The 18,659-nt window shown below is 40.0% G+C and overlaps 1 protein-coding gene across 2 annotated transcripts in view; it reads left to right on the top strand.

Annotated features, from left to right (window-relative positions):
• The window catches only part of casz1 (castor zinc finger 1), a 224,844-nt gene that overhangs the window by 90,262 nt on the left and 115,923 nt on the right, over positions 1 to 18,659 (top strand). For both annotated transcript variants that reach the window (XM_037772598.1, XM_037772599.1), the window contains one exon: positions 18,520 to 18,567. The gene's annotated coding sequence lies outside the window, so the exon portion shown is untranslated. The remainder of the gene's footprint in view (positions 1 to 18,519; positions 18,568 to 18,659) is intronic.

The raw sequence follows: 18,659 nt of genomic DNA on the forward strand, positions 1-18,659 counted from the left end.
AATTAATCGGCAATTGTTTTGACAATCAATTAATGTCTTTGAGTAATTTTTTACGAAAAAAAAAGAAAAAATTCTCCGATTCCAGTTTTTTAAATGTGAATATTTTCCGGTTTCTTTACTTCTCTATGACAGTAAACTGAATATCTTTTGAGTTGTGGACAAACAAGACATTTGAGGACGTTTTCTTGGGCTTTGGGAAACACTTATTTTTCACAATTTTCTGACATTTTATAAACCAGACAACTAATCGATTAATCAAGAAAATAATCAACAGATTAATCGACAATGAAATTAATTGTTAGTTGCAGCCCTAAACTACAGAAGTGTTATCCAAACAAGACAAATTAGTTCAAGAAATTGTGACTTGAAACTACACAGACTGTCTATTTCTGGATCTACTTGTTGAAAAAGCGGCTGCCAGCTCCACAACATGCCTCACTTGTGTTTTGTTCTATTTTTGACCTGATTCTGCCCTTGAACAGGACAAGAAAACTGACAGTGTGTGTGTGTGTGTGTGTGTGTGTGTGTTTGGCTGTCGGACAGGGTGGGGTGTGTGTGTGTGTGTGTGGCGTCAGAAGTGCTTCAGTTTAGGAAAAGTGACACTTTGCCTTGAAAGACTCCTCGGGGCAGTTAGATAAGGAATTTAGTGGCTTTATCACAAATGCCACTATTTAATTTAAAAGGGTGAGGCACTTAGGATCTGGCACCGGTCTTTCAGTCTAGTGATAAATTTGCAAGAAAGTGGAAAAGATTGGAGCCTGAGAGCAGATTAGCAGGATACAAATATAGAAGTGACATTATAGTGGGTATTAGTCAGGTGCTCCTCTGAACAAGTGGCTGGTTCCTGATAGGCCTGAGAATGGGGCCGGACTGGGGGGAGCAGGTTTCTGGACTCACTGAGGAAAGACTGATAGTAGTCGTAGGTTTTATCTCTTTTTAAAGAAACACGCCTAAAGCTCATTCATGTGGAATATTTATAGTAGTAAATCTCAGCTTTGTGTCAAAAAATTAGGCCGTTGCATTAAAAATTGGTGAATTCTTTGTTTTGTTTTGTGTCATTAGGGCCCAAACACAGAAAACGTCGGGCAGCGAAGGCCCAATTGAAATTGTAGGAACTATTCCTTTTCTTAAAATGAATCATTTTTGAGGGCCTTAAGGTGCTCACACTTATCAGTTGTCATTTTTTTTTTATTTTAAGGGTTTCGGGCTTGCGTGTTGCCAAATGGCTCGCTAGCGCCCCCTATAAAGTTCGAAAAATTGAGCCCCTCGTTACGGTTTCACCTACATGTATGAAATTTGGTAAGCAGATGTAACATGTGGAGACGCACAAAAATGCCTCTTAGAGGTATGCCCAAAACCCAACAGGAAGTCAGACATTTTTAATTCAATGTGCCACTTTCACCCATTTTTACAGGCCGTGTACTTTAACATACTCCTCCTACAGATTTAATCAGATTGACTTGAAATTTGGTCAGGACCATCTTAAGACCTTAAGGATGAAAAGTTATTAAAATTCTGAGTTTTCATCAAACAACCTTGCCGTGACGTGGCGGCCATTTTGCACCATTCGCGATGAAACAGTAAGTTGTTGTAACTCCAATGTACATAGTCCAATCTGCCCCAAAAAGGGTCCAGTCCTGAGGACATGTACATGTCAATATTGAGTCACAATCATAGCGCCCCCTACTGGCCACAGGAAATGACATGTTTTCTATTTTAATGTACTCCTCCTAGCAGGTTGACCAGATCCACCTCAAATGTGGTCAGAAAAGCCTTAAGACCTTGATTCGTTGAACGGCGTTGCCGTTGCATGGCGGCCATTTGGTGTGATTCGCCATGAAACAGCAAATTGTTGTAACTTCAGCATACTTTGTCAAATCCGCTCAAAATTTCTCAGCCATGATGACGCGCTGGAAGGTGCGAGGGCCTGTTCATTGCTGCTTGCAGCTTTAATCCTTCTATTCGCTCCTGGGCACGAGTTGGAATAAATATATAGGAGCCGATTAATTGTGCAGCCCTACTATTTGGCAATATTTTGGATTTGAACCCAATGCTAATAGGGAACCTGATAAACAAAAATAAATATGGCTGTTTTACATGTAATTTAAGTTGAAGTAGTTTTCTTATTTTTTCAAGTGAATATGTACATTGTATTTTATGTCTACATCTGCCAGTGGGCATAATAATAATAATAATGTTAATTCCACTACAGTAGAGACTTGATGTTCTCTGCAATTAGGTGGAAAACAATATGCACGTTTATCGGCATCGACATTCAAAATGAGTTGGAAAATATTGGCATATCGGCCAAAATCCAATATCTTGCATCCCTAAAGCTGTCTGTGTTTACGTGCTCATACTGCGCGTTTGACTTAAAGCAGGCTTCTCAGGCTGTTGTTAAAAAGCACTTGAGGAAAACTGTGGAACCAGTGAGGAAAGGAAGGTACTTACAGCACATATTAATGGTACTGAATCTAATAATATTATTGAGGATTGGACAGCAGTTTCCCCGTTTCTCTTGTCTTTTCTCCCATTCTCAGTAAGTCAAAATGACCCTATCTTTATCTTCTTGTGATCCTGAAACACACATTTTTAGTTTGTTACTAAACCTACCATTTTTTCCATTCGTCCCCCCCCCCCCCCCCCCCCCCCCTACCTCTCTTCCTCTCCCCCCCCCCCCTCCTTTTTTTTTTTTTTTGCAACAGTTGTTGTGTGTTCGTCTTGGCAGCGCTCCATAGTCTGTTTGATGTGGTTTCCAGAAGTCCTGAACTGCAGTCCCTGGCCACTCTTTCTGTCATCAGTAGACCTGCTGTCTCTTTAGCCTCCATTGACTCCTTTTAACCTCCTCCTACCTTCCTCACATCCAAGCAGCTGCTTTCCTTCCCGCTGCGTGGAAATGATCTGATTCCCATTATTTGGTAGTAAAATGGATTTTGCCGTGTGGGCTGCATACGCAAACCTTCAAATACAGTCGCCGAACATCTTCCAGGCACTGGAGAAAAATTAAAGAAGGCTTCTATTTCCTTGTTGTAAATATAAATCAGGGAGGCCTAAATTTGTGGTTTGCTTTTTAAGACTTTTCCATCTAGGGATGCTGATTTTGAGAAAAAAAAATGAACCGATAACCGACCCTTGTTAACCGATTATTACCCGTTAACTGACAAGATTAGTGCGTCACATGCAGCAGTGCACCAGTAGCTGTAGCAGTGTGTGTACATTATTATACATTTAAAGCATTATTATATATACATTATAGCATTACTGTACATTATTTATTATATTATTTATTATAATACAAATTATTTACTCCTCCGCTCGACCCATGGATGTATTAAGAGAACTGGATACAGCGTTGGAGGCGGGGCCCTGTTCATTCCTAGGAAAGTTGCTCAGTGGCGGATGAAGCCAAAATGGCTCGACTTCTGTCTGGAAAAGTACCCGGACCATCCGGCAATCTTCCGCATCCATTGGGCCATCGGACATGCGCAGTAGCGTCCGCTCGGTCACATGGCTCAGTCACGGGGTCACAACCGTCAAGCTGTCGTCACGTTTTGCTAACTCCAACCTCCCAGCCCTCGCTCCAGCCTCGGTCTGGGTCTCATTGACATGAATGGAGGAAGAGAAATCACTCTGGATTCGGCTATTAGTGCGTTTTACAACTTTTAGGACCTCAAGAGTTATTCAAGTTTCGTACTGTGAAGTTGATTCACCTAAAAAAAAATGATCTGCTGAGTTACAGACGTCTGTTTCCCAATGTAAGTCTATGGGAAAAAGTCTTTTTTGGGCCCAAAGGCATCACGTGACGGACGCGGAAGTTGTAGTACCGCCGTTTGGCCACTACGAAAGTTGGGATCATCGACCGGCGCTCTTCCTGGGGGGCTTGGCTCAAGCGAGCTCAAGACGGGAACCAACTTCCTGTATCCTGCAACTCCGGCTCAGACTCTCTTAAGGTGGGCTGTTAAGGTGGACCAGCTTTCCTCCTTTTAAGTGACAAATTGCTCCTCTGAGTTTTGCTCAGCTTTTTAATTAATATTAATATTTCTTTTACGCGTTTTAACCGATAGCGTTAATCGGTGAAAATTCTTAACGTCGGTTAATTATTGACATCTCTATTTCCATCCCAATAATATGTAAAAGTAGATGAAAGTTAATCAGCTCTGTTGAACCCATTTCTACCAGCGACCTCTACACGCTGTAATTTGAGTGATAGAAGAAGAGGGGGTGGGGGGGGGAGGTAGAGCCGGCTAGATAGTAGCTTCAAAGAGGGCCTCGTAGAGGACAGGCAGTGACCCTATATGGGCGCCTTTCCTGCATATACCAGCACGTTTAAAGGGAAACTGATAGGCAGGTGAAATATCTGCCACTTACAGAAAAGAGGCAGGGACTAGGGAGGGCAGACAGGACAGAATGGATATGGATTGGGTCACAAGGCTGACGAGGCCTTCCTAAGGAAATGAATATTCCTTGCAAAGTACACTTGGTGACACTTAGGTCTAAGGACAAAACACAAGAGCAAAGGAAATCCATTCCTCACTTTTATTTGGCATACAAGAGCACTGGATCATAGTTTTTTTCTTTCATCACATAACACCTTACACGCTGTATTAGGCTTTTTATGGTGACATTACGATAAAATATGCTGTGTTGTTCTGACACCATTTATTGTATTATGATTTGTAGTGCCAAGTAACAATGTAGAAAAATCATTCCTCAATCTTCAGTGTGTGTTTGAAACTGAAAAGTATTAATCAATCGGCTTTTTTTTTTTTTTCATTGCCGTGAAGCGTATATGTATCCGCTTTCACCCCACCAGCAGAGATACATATTATTATCGTGTGGACTTCCACTTTGTATCAGATGAAGGCGATGCGGTGGAGGCAGAGCTAAACATGCCCAGGGGGGCTGGAGTGAAACCGGTGTCTCGTTTTCAGGGGCAAACAAACACATACAGGGAGCAGACATGGCTGTCACATCTCCCTTAGCTCCCCTGTCACCCCCGAGGGCAGTGGGCAGGGGCAACCTCGGCGCTGCTGTGGCGGCGGTGCCACGAAAATCTACATGTACTCTTGCAGGCAGGGACAGAAATGCATGACCAGACATACACGTTTAAAGTACATAGAGACAAATACACAAGCATATGCTGTAGGGCTGTGTGTTGGCAAGAATCTGGTGCAATACGTATCATGATGCAGGAGTAACTATTCAATATTAGGGCAGTCAAAGTTAACAAGATAATAACGCGTTAACGCAAATTAATTTTAACGTCACTAATTTCTTTAATGCATTAAGGCAGAAAATAAAACCTAAGGAATCCATTGATACCAATCATGTCATACTAGCTTGTCGCGAAGGAGGCTAAATAACGCTCCAAACTTACGCTAAATTTTGTCGAGGAAAAACTGTCATGTCCATTTTAAAAGGGGTCCCTTGACCTCTGACCTCCAGATATGTGAATGTAAATGGGTTCTATGGGTACCCACGAGTCTCCCCTTTACAGACATGCCCACTTTATGATAATCACATGCAGTTTGGGGTCAAGTCATAGTCAAGTCAGCACACTGACACACTGACAGCTGTTGTTGCCTGTTGGGCTGCAGTTTGCCATGTTATGATTTGAGCATATTGTTTTATGCTAAATGCAGTACCTGTGAGGGTTTCTGGACAATATTTGTCATTGTTTTGTGTTGTTAGTTGATTTCCAATAATAAATATATACATACATTTTCATATAGCAGCATATTTGTCTACTCCCATGTTGATAAGAGGATTAAATACTTGACAAATCTCCCTTTAAGGTACATTTTGAACAGATAAAAAAATGTGTGATTCATTTGCGATTCAATATTTAAATCGATTGACAACCCTATTCAATATATTGCGATACTGAAAACAAGGCGATATATTGCGATTTTTTTTATTTTAGAAAAACTGTCATAGTATAAAGAACACACCATCATATGTACAAAATCTGAGTAAAGAAAAGTCACTAGGTGAAATGGCTACTATGGGGATTAACATCATTACACATACAGAAAATACAATTGGACTCATTGGATCCACAAGAGTCTCAACTTTCCAGTGATACCCAATTTATGCAATTCTAAGACTGTTTAGGGACCCCAGTATGTAGAAATATTAAAATACACCATTTTAGAATAAGCGAAAATAACACATTTGTACTACATGCAAAAAAAGGGCATGGCTTTTGCCCCAAGCTACATAGAATTTGCATAAATTGGGCATGTCTGTAAAAGGTACCCATAGAACCCATTTTCATTCACATATCTTGAGTTTGGAGCGTTATTTAGCCTCCTTTATGACAAGCTAGTATGACATGGTTGGCACCAATAGATTCTTTAAGTTTTTCTAGTTTCATATGATACCAGTATCTCCACTCTAGCTTTAAAACTGAGCCCGCTACAACCCCCGAAATACCGATTGCGTTAATGTGTTAAAGAAATGAGGGCCGTTATTATCGCGTTAACTTTGACAGCCCTAGTATCTATATTTTCTTAGACTCCTAATATGCTGCGTCTGTCGTGGCTGCTATACAAACTTTCTCAAACACAGTCTGTGTTGCTAAACCTCAACATCCCTCCTGAGATCACCAGTTCGACCTTCCAAGCAGAAAAAGCAGCAGATTTTAGTCCCACAAACCTGGCTCCATTTTTAACTTTCCCAGATTGATCAGCGATTGTGCTGGCGCCGAGCAGCTGTATAGCTTTACATCAGCGAGGAGGAGGTTTAGCGGTTTTCAATAGTATTTCAGGATATCCTTGCTGCTGCTGCTGCAGTTTTTGGCAGACTAACAGCTGCCACCAGCATTAGTGTACAAGCAGACACTTCTTAATGTTCCCCAGCCCTGGCCTCATGTGTCACATGGACTCCATCCAGCCTAACCCAGTTGCCGTCCGCAATGGCTGGATTGGTTGAGAGCGGTGTGAGACCGGCAATTTACAATATGCTCCAAGACTATCCTCTCATTTTGGTTTAAGGTTAGTAACAATAATGTGACCAGTTCTGACGATTCAGTGGCCTCTGTTTGCCCGCAGAAGGCAAACAGAGTAGAGACACCTTTCTAATTATACGCGATTTATTATCACAGATGAAAAGTGATTTATTACTTCTTCTTTTTTTTTAACAGTCTCTGGACCAAGGGAAATTAGTTATGTAGCCCTGTTGCTTATAATTTGACAACACTGCCTTGAATTCACTGAGATGTAAAATTAATTCTTGCAGTTGTTTTCAATGGGACTTTCATGTTTGCCTTGCTCACTGTTAAAAATCTGAGAAAAATACAAATGATTGGGCTTGGCTCAGTAACTTCATTGTGCAGGGGAAAAGAAAGCCAAACTGGACGGGGTTCAGTGGTTTTAGGCCTTTTGAGGGTTTGTGTGTCAGGATTTATGTATTTAATTACACACTCATTCTACTAATGTAAGTGGAGAAAAAAGGAAAACGGATAAAAAAAGCCTAAAAAAAAAAAAAGCCTATAAGCTTGTAGTTTCCCTCTTACTGAAAGTTGGCCACCGCTGCTGTTTAGCTCCCCTTGAACTGGGCTAATACTTGTCTATTCCGATTAGGATTAGTATGTGTAGCATGGGCTCAGGGACCCGGGACTCGTAATCTAATAAATCAAGATAAAAAACTCTGAGATTGGTTTACAGAGGGCTCGGATTTACTATTGGCCATCTCAGAGAAACGGGGATTAACGCAGCATTTGGTGCCGTAGCTGCACACTCCCAATTCTGTGCATAGGGGAGAAAGAGAGAGGTGGCGAGGGAGGGAGGGAGGAAGACTTAGAGAGGGAGGGAGTGGAGGAGAAGGGCTGGCTAGGGCTTTATATTGCCTAACAGACAGCAAGTTAAACTCGCACTGACAAGGTCAGGTTAGTCCTTGTACAAAAGGCTTTGTTCCATAGGCAGATTAAAGGTCTCTTTGACAGTTTTTACACTTTTGGATCATGTTGAACATGTTAGGAGTTAATCCTGTCTGCGAGGGGAAGAAGCCCCGTCGCCACACAAACGAGAGATAGGTGCAGAGAGCGGTGGGCGTGCTGTGTTCAATAAAAAACGAGCTGAAGACACTTTTTTCACATAATTGACAATTAATTTATTTACTTTTTTAGGGCTGGGATGATTCACCTATCTCCTGATTGAACTATCACGAAACTTGGGTGCTGATTCGATATGTTTTGTGATTCGATATTACGATTTATTGCGATCTTTGTTAACTTTTTTGAACACTAGACCGTGGGAAAAAAGTTGAATCATACACTTCTAGGGACTTTGGCTTTGGAAAATATCTAAAATTATAGTCAAAATGTTTGATTTTCAGCATGTATATAGTCAGAGATGTCCTGAAGTCAAATATATCAGTCATTGTCAGGAATTATTTATAAAAAACAATTCCTGGAAATCGAAGAATAAAAACATTTCCTGCACAAATTAGCGATATTTTCTTTTTAATTTATAAGGGACATGTAATGTTTTAAACTACTGGTGAATATAATCCATTCAATCTTATTTCCATATATGTATTTTGTATATGCAGTTCCTCTTATTTTGAAAATCGGATGTAGTCACACGTGTATACTTCCTCTAACTTCTCCAAGTCTATCGCTAGCTCTCCCGTCAGCTCCGTTCTCTTTATCAATCCGTGGTCAGCTCCATCGGGGCCGTTTAAATGCATTTAACATAAATGTCAGTATATGGGTGCTCTACAGCTGTAGAGTCGGCCCATTTGACCACGGAGATGAGAGCGACGGCCCGCTGGACCGCACGTTACCGCTATACGATAAAGTTTCCTGACAATGACAGAGTTAGCATGCAGCTTTAGCCGTGATGTCTAGCCTGCACTTTGGATTTAAAATGTGAGAGTGCAGGTCGTCTCCACGCTGACCCTCCGCCGGTTTCTGCTCCCTACGGCCGGCCAGCTACTGTTTGTTTTGGTTGACGGATACGGAAAGGATATGACGTCACGTTACTCCGACTACAACAATACTCAAGACTCAAATGAAGCAAATATATCTCGATTCTGGCATTTAAAAAACGATTTCAAAATCGTAAAAAAAGAAATTTGCGATACATAGATACATGTTACTGACAAGTAGTGAGTGCTAAAGTGTTAAAGGGGGACATGAGCCTCAGACAGCTGAAAAAAATCAGCTATGAAGTATTATTAGTTTATTGTCTATCCTCTGCTACATTTGGCCTGTATGTTTAAAAAAAACAATCCACTATTGTCTCCCATGGTCAGATACAACACGTGATTACACCACTGTGTGATGTGAAGACAGCCCCACTGCCTTTTTTCAGTTACATTTTCCCATGCAGAATCTTCCAAATCAGAAATGAAACTGATCATTTAAGGACACTTGGTTTGCACAGTGTCTCTTTCACTGATAATGCAGCAGCCCCAGGCTGAGATGATATGATAAGAGTGTTGGTTTTCTGGTTTCAAGAAATGTTATTAGCAGTTAGTAGATTTGTGATTTTGGATGGTTGTCTGGAAGGATGAATTATCTGGTTGGTCTGTTTGAATCAAAAGTTTGTACCTGGTCTAAGGACAGTTAGCTGCAGCTAATGACCAACAGCTAGTCCCGGTTTATCTCTAATGTATTTCAACATTAGCATTCTTAGCATTTTTCCAAGAGCATGCTGACTATTGCTATGATTATGGTTAGATTAGAGTGTTGTCAAGGGACTGTTATAGTGACAAAATACAGTATAAACTAGGGGTGGGGAAAAAAAATGATACAGCATATTATCGCGATATTTTGCGTGGCATTATTGTACCGACAACACGGACGTCAAGTTGTTGTAGTGCGTGCAGTTTTAAAGCTAGAGTAAAGATACTGGAATCATATCAAACTAGAAAACCTAAGGAATCCATTGGTACCAACCATGTCATGTTAGCTTGTCGTGCTAAATAACTCTCCAAATTTACGCCAAATTTTGTCGAGGGAAAAAAACGGCATGGCCATTTTCAAAGGGGTCTCTTGACGTCTTACCTCAAGATATGTGAATGAAAACTTTGAGATGAACAGAGCGAAAACGGTATATTATTAAATAAAACAGCTGTTGACAAACTGCATAATTTTCAGTTGAAAAAAGGTAATAAATTGAAATATATCTTACCGCAATATATAGTTGAAATGTTGAGAATTGCAATAAGATTGTATTGTGATTTAAGTATCGTGATAATATCGTATCGTGGGGGCCTCTGGTGATTCTCGACCCTAGTATAAAGTCTTAAAAACATTTGTGAATTTGAGTTTACATGCAAGGCTGGGATATGCTTGCGATTAGCATTCGCGAAAAGCTGCCGCCACATCACCTGCCTCCATATCAGCCAATAGCAAAATTCAATTGTTATGCATATTTATATCACAATATGTAGAATTCAAATACTATGCACTAAAATGTAAAGATTTGGACCTGAATCCATCAACAACACAACTAAATATCCTTATACATTTGTTTTCAGTTGAGAATAAAGTGTTTTGGGGGTTTAGTTAGTCTTTAAGTATCTGTGGTGATGCAGACACAAGTAAATGTACACAGTTACAGGGTAGAGAAGAGCCTTTGTTCTCTTGCCTGATAAAACATTCAGACAGTCTTAGATTTGAAAATGATGTACTGTATTTCTGGCAGTTATCTATCTGCTGCAGCTCCTTTTCTGCTAAGCGTTTTTCTGAGAAACAAGACTAAAATATCTCCACCTGAAATTTGAGCTCTTTCTATTTTCTCTCTGATGCCGGGGGTTTCACATAAAGTTTTACATATCAAAAGTGGAATGCGCTTTCATCTGCTTGCATGTCTTGTTAAGCGATATCAAACACAGGAAATTCTCCCTACGTCCCCATATAAAGGTCGAAAAATCCTAGCAACATATCCCAGCTTGTGCAAAAGAGGCCTTTTCTTTCTTTCTTTCTGAGGGGAACTGTTGGCAATATCACCGGGCAATTAGCAAAGGAAACGAGAGAGAAATGGAGAAGCCAATTACTTCTGCGAGTTAGCTAAAGGCCATTTTAAACTGTGTGCCCATGACATAATAATGTTTATGGTAAATATTATAGTTGGAGACAGTGAGTGCATGGCGTGAGAGGCGAGGAGAAAAAAAAAAAAAGGCATCAATCTCAGATCGAGAATAATTTATTAAGATCTGAGATGCGGCAATTACGTGGAAAGGACCAAAAAGAAAAAAAAAAAAAGAAGAAGCCAACTCTCCAGGAACCGCATACATGATTGCAATCTTGATTAAATCCCCCTGGATCTAATGAGTTGATTTTCTGCTGTTAATATTGCATTGGCTGATGATGGATTCGTTAAGATAATGGAACGAAGCTAAAATATAAATGACTCCCTGTCAAGGAGCAGATTTTCGTCATTTTCCGTCTGACACCTCCGCCGTGGGGATTTGGTGAGGCCTTTTTGTGTTTCGAACCATCAGGATCTGGAATACTAATTGCTTATGTGTGGACGCTTCTAATGCCTCTCCTCCTCTCGGCACCCCCCCCCGCCCCATCCCTCCCTATCGTCTTGGTAAATATCTCCTCCACATCTCCACGCAGAAACAAAGAGACAGAAGCAGCTTTCTTTTCTTTAATGCTGCTGAAACTATCTCTGTTTTTAAACATAACACAACTCATTTCTATCCTGTTTGACACAGAAAGAGGCCAGATATTTAAAGCCACTGTGTATGACAAAAAACTGCCAACAAAAAAGAAAACATGTAAGCAATAGGCTTCTCATATCGACCTGTGCTTTTGAGATAAATTAATAATGCGGTCTCCCTTTGGTGCTGTGCAGTAGAGTAGCTGAGCCAGTCTCTCTCTCTATGTTTTAAATGGTCTGTCACTTAGGTCAACTGGAGGAGTAAAATGTCCGATGCATAGGATATTGATCCCATATCACACATATGAAACACACAGCATTACATGTAGATTTTTTCTCGCAAGTGTGGCAGGAACCCAATGCAAAAGGCATTTGTAATAATCCAGATTGCATACTATAGTGTGAATATGTTGAGATAATATGCTGTTATTTGGATCGGCTGGTGTCGTTAATCAAAAATGGATGTCAGTATGTTTAGGTCCACACTATTTTTAATGAGAGGCACACAAACAAAAGTTTTACAATGATGATTATGGCTGCAATTAACGATTATTGTCACTGTCGATCAATCTGTCGATTATTTTCTCGATTAATCGATTAGTTGTTTTTGAGTATAAAATGGTGAAAAATGTCGATCGGTGTTTCCCAAAGCCCAAGATGACGTCCTCAAATGTCTTTTTTTGGTCCACAACTCAAAGATATTCAGTTTATTGTCATAGAGGAGGAAAGAAACCAGAAAATATTCACATTAAAGAAGCTGGAATCAGAGAAGTTAGATTTTTTTCTTTCTTTAAAAAATGATTCAAACTGATTCATCAATTACCAAAATAGTTGGCAATTAATTTAAAAGTTGACAACTAGTTGATTAATACAATAATATAGACAGTTAAATCCCACACTCCATGTAAGTGAATAAGGGCTGTCAAAGTTATATAACGCGTTAACACAAAATCGTTTTAACGCCACTAATTTCTTTAACGCATTAAGTTGCGATTTTTAGGTTGTAAATAACACTACAAACTTAACACAACATTTTAGCGAGAACAAAACTGAGATACGATTTGAGCATATTTCTTTATAATAAATGCAGTACCTCTGAGGGTTGCTAGACAATATTTGTCATTGTTTTGTGCTGATAATTGATTACCAGTAATAAATATATACATACATTTGCATAAAGCAGCATATTTGTCCAATCCCATGTTGATAAAAGTATTGAATACTTGACAAATCTCCCTTTAAAGTACATTTTTTAACAGATAAAAAATGATGTGATTAATTTGCGATTTATCACGATTGAATATCTGAATCGATTGAAAGCACTAAAGTGAATACAATCATGTGTAGTTTGATGTAACCTACCTACCAATCCCAAACTTTTTCTTCTATCGCTATTGTAATCAACATTGTTGTCAAGTTTCATGCTTACCCTGACCCTTCCTTTGTGGCGATTACGATATTGTTCCTTTTTTTTCTGTGCGTTATTACCGGGGGGAACCCGTCTGATTGGGCCATCCCCGAGGGCCCTTTCTTCTGCGTGTCACTTTTTGTGTCCTTTAACATGGTTTTACTATAAAAGTCTTTTTTAATCAATCAAGAAGCAGGCAGAAAATAGGCTTTGTCATGGCTTGGCCCGGGGGTCGTGTGATGCCTGCTCTGCCTGGTGACAGGTCTTCAAAAGGGATAAAAAGGAATATTTTGGGGGGAAAACGGGGGTTTCCATGGCACCGGCACTTGTTGCACATGGATCACCATTCTTTGGTTCTGCATGAGATTGAGGTTTCAAAGGGCTGGACAACAAAAATTAGGCGAGGAGGGGACAGCGGGACTGTGGAGGTAGCTGCCCTCGAGCCCCCGCCCCTCCCTGACTCTGTCCTCTCCTGGGGGAGAGGGAGAATAGGAGCCAGAAGTGACAGCACAAAAAGGGGCCTACGAGGTGCTGTCAAATATGCATGAGTAAATGTTCAGTTTCTCACTCGGCAGTCGAAAAGTCAGAACGAAACACTGAACTAGAAGACACAAAAGTACAGACCTATTCAGTGAGAAGTGTATTCTCGTTGCGGCTTCCACTTCATGTAATTAGAGGTTGTTTCATGTAGAATGAGGTCACGTGAACTTGTAAGTTTCTCAGATTATGTGTGGGAAATGAAACCAGCACACTTAGACAATAGATTGGCAGCCCATTACCGCAAAGAGGATTATTGTTTTAAACTGTTTGTGTGTTCCTGTTATTTAAATTTGGAATAAATGAGACATCAGGTTATTTACCAACTTGAAATAACTTTTACTGTACGGATCTGCGGGTCTGGGTTTGCATTAACCGTGTTCATCATCATCGCATTAAAACATGCATATATTTCACACATGAATGGCTTTGAGCTATTTTTCACTCTCTGTTAAAAAAAAAAAAAAAAAAAAAAAAATGTGGTGTAGCGATTACCTTTGTGCTCCACCTTGAATTCTTTTAACAATTACGCATTCTTCTGTCTTGGGGAAATGGAATCATGAGGTCAAGGTTTTTTGCATGTCAGGGGTTCCTTTAAGCAATTTGCAATAATTTCCATAGCATCATCACTGCCACCTTCAATAACAAACAAAGGTTACACACACGTGTTGCTCTTTTACACTCGTGCAATCAGAGCCGGACGTGTTTTAGTGTCGGGGGGCTTTCACACTTGGATAAAGGAGGTCAAAAGCTCCACATTTAGATGATCAATATTTAAGGATTTAAGCATAAGAAAAGGGTTACATATCCCTTGCGATGTTGAAATTTAAAAAAAATATAGGGCTGGGTGTAGCTGCATCTTATTAGAACTTCAGCATATGTATGTATTTATTTAGTTCTTTCAGGTTCTCAACAATGTGCTGGCAGCCTGTTTAAAAGGTTAAGGCAGTCGGGATATGTTCCTTGATGGGATTTTATCATGCTAGGCATGCTCTGTTTCCTGATGAATATATTAAAATTATTACTGTGCAAACAGAGTTTCTAATTACTGACCTGCTTGCCATTGTACTGTGCGTTCGGTATGCCACCCCCACCCCCCCTTCTTCTCCATGCCTTGTTTATTTATCTGCACCAGTGAATACAGAATAGTCTATGCAATGTCATTTCCATCCACATGAAAATGATTTTGAAAATGCCAATCTTGCCTATTATACAGTGTAATTACTTGTCTGCTTTTTGATTTTATCATATCTTCAGCCAGTGGGAAGACACTTGGAGAGGCTAAACATCTTAGCGGAGCTTGTCAGCTGATGATTTGCAGTGGAAACAAAAAAAAAAAAACCCAGTTTGCAAACAAAAGCGCTATCTGCCACGTGTACAACGTCAATGATTATAGTTTATTGAGAGGTTTATGTACTCTCTGCTCTTGAGGCATTGTGTCAAGGGGGAAAGTTATATAGGTTGCCATGTAATAACGTGAGTATGTAAGGTATGGCTGAACTTTTTGGGAACAATTAATTATAAGTCTGCAGACTGAGAACTTGGGATCGGCTCTAAAGATAACAAAATGTCAAATACACACTCATCAAAAGCTTTTTGAAGAAGGTATGTAAAACATGGGCAGATGGAACATCCATGACACATTCTTACATTATGATGGAGCATTTGTCTTTGTCTTTCACTCAGCCGGTTTTTCAACTTATGAGGCCAAAAACTGTACTTTTAGAGTTCATTTTGATCGTCACTGCCGCACCTCTGACAACTATTCCTTTTAAGTGGGTGCATATATATATATATGTGCGTATGTGCAGTGATGAAAGTGTCACCGATTTTACTGGAGCATCTGCACTACATCACGGAAAAGGGCAACCCTGTTGTTTACTTGTCTGCCTGCAATGTTGCACAGGGGGTTGATCAGGGGAGTTGATAGGAGCTGCAATTTAAAAAGAGGACACTGCAGCTCTGAACAAAAACAATTAAAGGAAAATGAAAGACGGCCCCCAAGGGTTAAAAATAGAAAATTATCAACATGCATGCTGGAATCCACTACCCCCCCGCACCGCCTCCCGCACCAGCACCACCCCCCCCCCCCTCCGCCCCCCCCTCAAACTTACTGGGCCTGCATTGTTATGTATGATCAGATCTGCCAGTTCTTCCTCTAAGCTCCTTGTCACATTTTGACTTAATGAAGTGCAACTTAGAAGGGAATTGGGTTCATCATGCTAGTCGCACGATGCTCCCTTGTTGTAGCAAACAGGAGTGGCATGGGACCAAAGCGCTACAGCGCGAGTCGTTATCATTCCGGTCAGTCTGTTTAACACAAAATTAAACAAAGAACTAATTAGTGCCTCATGAATTAATAACTGCACTGTTGCCGAGAAGAAGTTAGGTTGCTGAGGGGAGATATAAAATAAGTAGGAAGATCAGGTTAGAATTATTATTACTTTTTCGGGGATGCATGGGCTCTCAAGGTTAGGAAACTTTTGAGAGGATTTAAGAGTGACTCAACTGGTTCTGCCAAAGTCAGTTTCTGTCCTGATGTAACACTGCGTCTGGGTTAATGGATGTCATATAAGACACCGCGCTTTTTCTGCATATATAAGAGAAAGGTGCAATCTTCAACTTTATATTTCAGCCATGTATATGTGTGAATAAGGAACCAGCACTATATGTATTCTCTCCCATTACCTACAAAGACCCTTCAGTTATGTTTTTTATCTAAGCAGTGTTTGATCCAGAAATCTTTTTATCCCTGTCATATAATTTTTGTTAACGAGATTTCATTGGAAAGTGATTTGTTTAATGTTTTTATTCTGCAAGACTGAGTCGAGCTAAGAAGTAGGATTACTGCCTGTTGGTAAATTATTACTGGCAACTTGCTGAGATATGCACAGACATAGTTGACTGTACTCTACGACTGCTTAAACGGGCTTTACAAACTATGGCCCTCCCTTGGACGCTAAGCTGTGATGTGGGGCCTGGGTATCTCTGGTAGGAATGTCACGAGAACAGATACTTCGGTACCAAGTTGATGCCAAAATTCAGAAAATGTGACGGTACTCGTTTTTCCACAATACCGTAGGTACCAGGGATCTGGGCAAGAGACTAACAGCATCTCGTTGTCCCGGGGATGGTGATGATGATAACGCTATATTGTGAGACAACAAATCCGAATCTGGTGACACGATACATATGAAACAGGGGTAACAATCAAGGATATAAAGCAAGTTGATATATTGTGATTTTTTAAATCTAATTTAAGGAGATTTCATAGTAAAGAACATACCACCATATGCATAAAATCAAAGTAAAAAAAGTTAGTCCCTCCCTATAACATCCAACATCATAGTACTTTTTGTGCAATCCGAGCCGCAGTCTGCCACAAATCTTTGCACGTAAACTATTAATTAAAATTCAATGCAGTGTTTTTTTTAGAATTGACACAGAATCACAAAACATAATATCGCCATACTGTAGTGTATCGATTTCTCACGCACCCCTAAAACACGCGTTGAAATCGGCAGGGGGCAAGCTAGCAACGTTAGCTGTTAGCAGCCAGTGGTCAGCACAGTCCTGCTTGGCTAAATAACGGAGCTAACAGCTAACAGCTAACAGCTAACAGAGGTTGCTTTGAGTTACATTGTGATACATTCAAGCTCTATCCAGTAAAAATGAATAAATTATAACATCATGAAATTTAGTTTTTTTTTAGGCGGATCATCAGGGATTCATAATAAATTCGCAAAAAGCAGTATGCAAACGGTAATGAAGGAGTGTATGTTGAGGTACATGGGAATTATTGTTTTGTTTTTGTTTTTATTGCCGTGGTATATGGCTGGGCGATATGGAGAAAATCAAAAATCACAATATATATTTTTGACCAATAACCTTGATATCGAGATTGTAGGGTTGACTATTGGTGCTTTCAAAAAATATGTAGATTTTTGATAAATAATCATCAGTAATGTGGATATAATGACTAAGTGGCAAATAATATAACAGCTAGTACAGTCTGGTAGGTTCAGAAAATTACATCACTTTACTGTAATGCAGCCTTTAAAACCAGGAAAAGACGACGCAAAATCTAAGACAATATTTAGTCTCATATCACGAGACCGATATAATATCAATGTACTGCCCATAGGGCTGCACGATTATGGCCAAAATGATCATCACGATTATTTTGATCAATATTGAGATCACGATTATTCCTTGATTATAGCGACAACATATTTTCATTACTGCACTTTCACATTAAAATAAACAGAGTGCTGTTTTCACTTGGAGGAATATTCACACTACCCTTTTGCTAGCTACATTTTAAAGTTAAATGCATTAATCTGGTGCGCTTTGAGAGCAAAATTAGCAACATTAAGAGGCTAAATGAACAATGTTATGCTCTCAATGTAATCATAAACACATTGGTTGTATAGATAATATCTATCCCCAAAAGTGAAGCCAAAAAATCTCGATTGGCGGCTGACGGCTGGCTGTTAGTTTAGGAAGCATTTGATTTATGCAGCAGAGTTTTCTATGAGCAGAACGCGCATTTTTTAAACGTCAATATCGCAGGCAATCGTGTTCATTTGATTGTGGGAAGCCAAAACCGTGATTGCAATTAATATTCAATTAATTGTGCAGCCCTACCGTGGTATCAAATTGTGAATCGTGGACTTCCACTGGTTACTGGTACTGGTTCCACTACTACATTTCTGGTATTATGGCTTCCCTAATCTGTGGACCTTTAGACTGTAAATCTAAAGGACAGGAGTCAACAAAAGTACACATTTTCCTTTTGCTTCATCTGGAGGCTTGCTGTTATTATGTCAACCTCTGTGGATTAGATGAGTTGGGTAAATGTATGGATTTCTCCAGAACATGTATGTGCATGCGTGTCTACATCGGAATAATCAGTGTCTGGGTTTTTAATGTTTCTCCTTTGCTCTCCTTCTCCAGATGAAGTGAGCCCCCGTATGGAGTGACTCCCCAGGAAGAGAAAACGAGGTAGGACAAATCCCCAACATGACTGATTACTGTCCCCACCATCTCCCCTGTTCATATCTACAACAATATCAGGCATCTTCATTAATCCCCAT

Source organism: Sebastes umbrosus, chromosome 6 (genome assembly GCF_015220745.1).
Source record: "Sebastes umbrosus isolate fSebUmb1 chromosome 6, fSebUmb1.pri, whole genome shotgun sequence".
Classification (NCBI taxonomy): Eukaryota; Metazoa; Chordata; class Actinopteri; order Perciformes; family Sebastidae; genus Sebastes; species Sebastes umbrosus.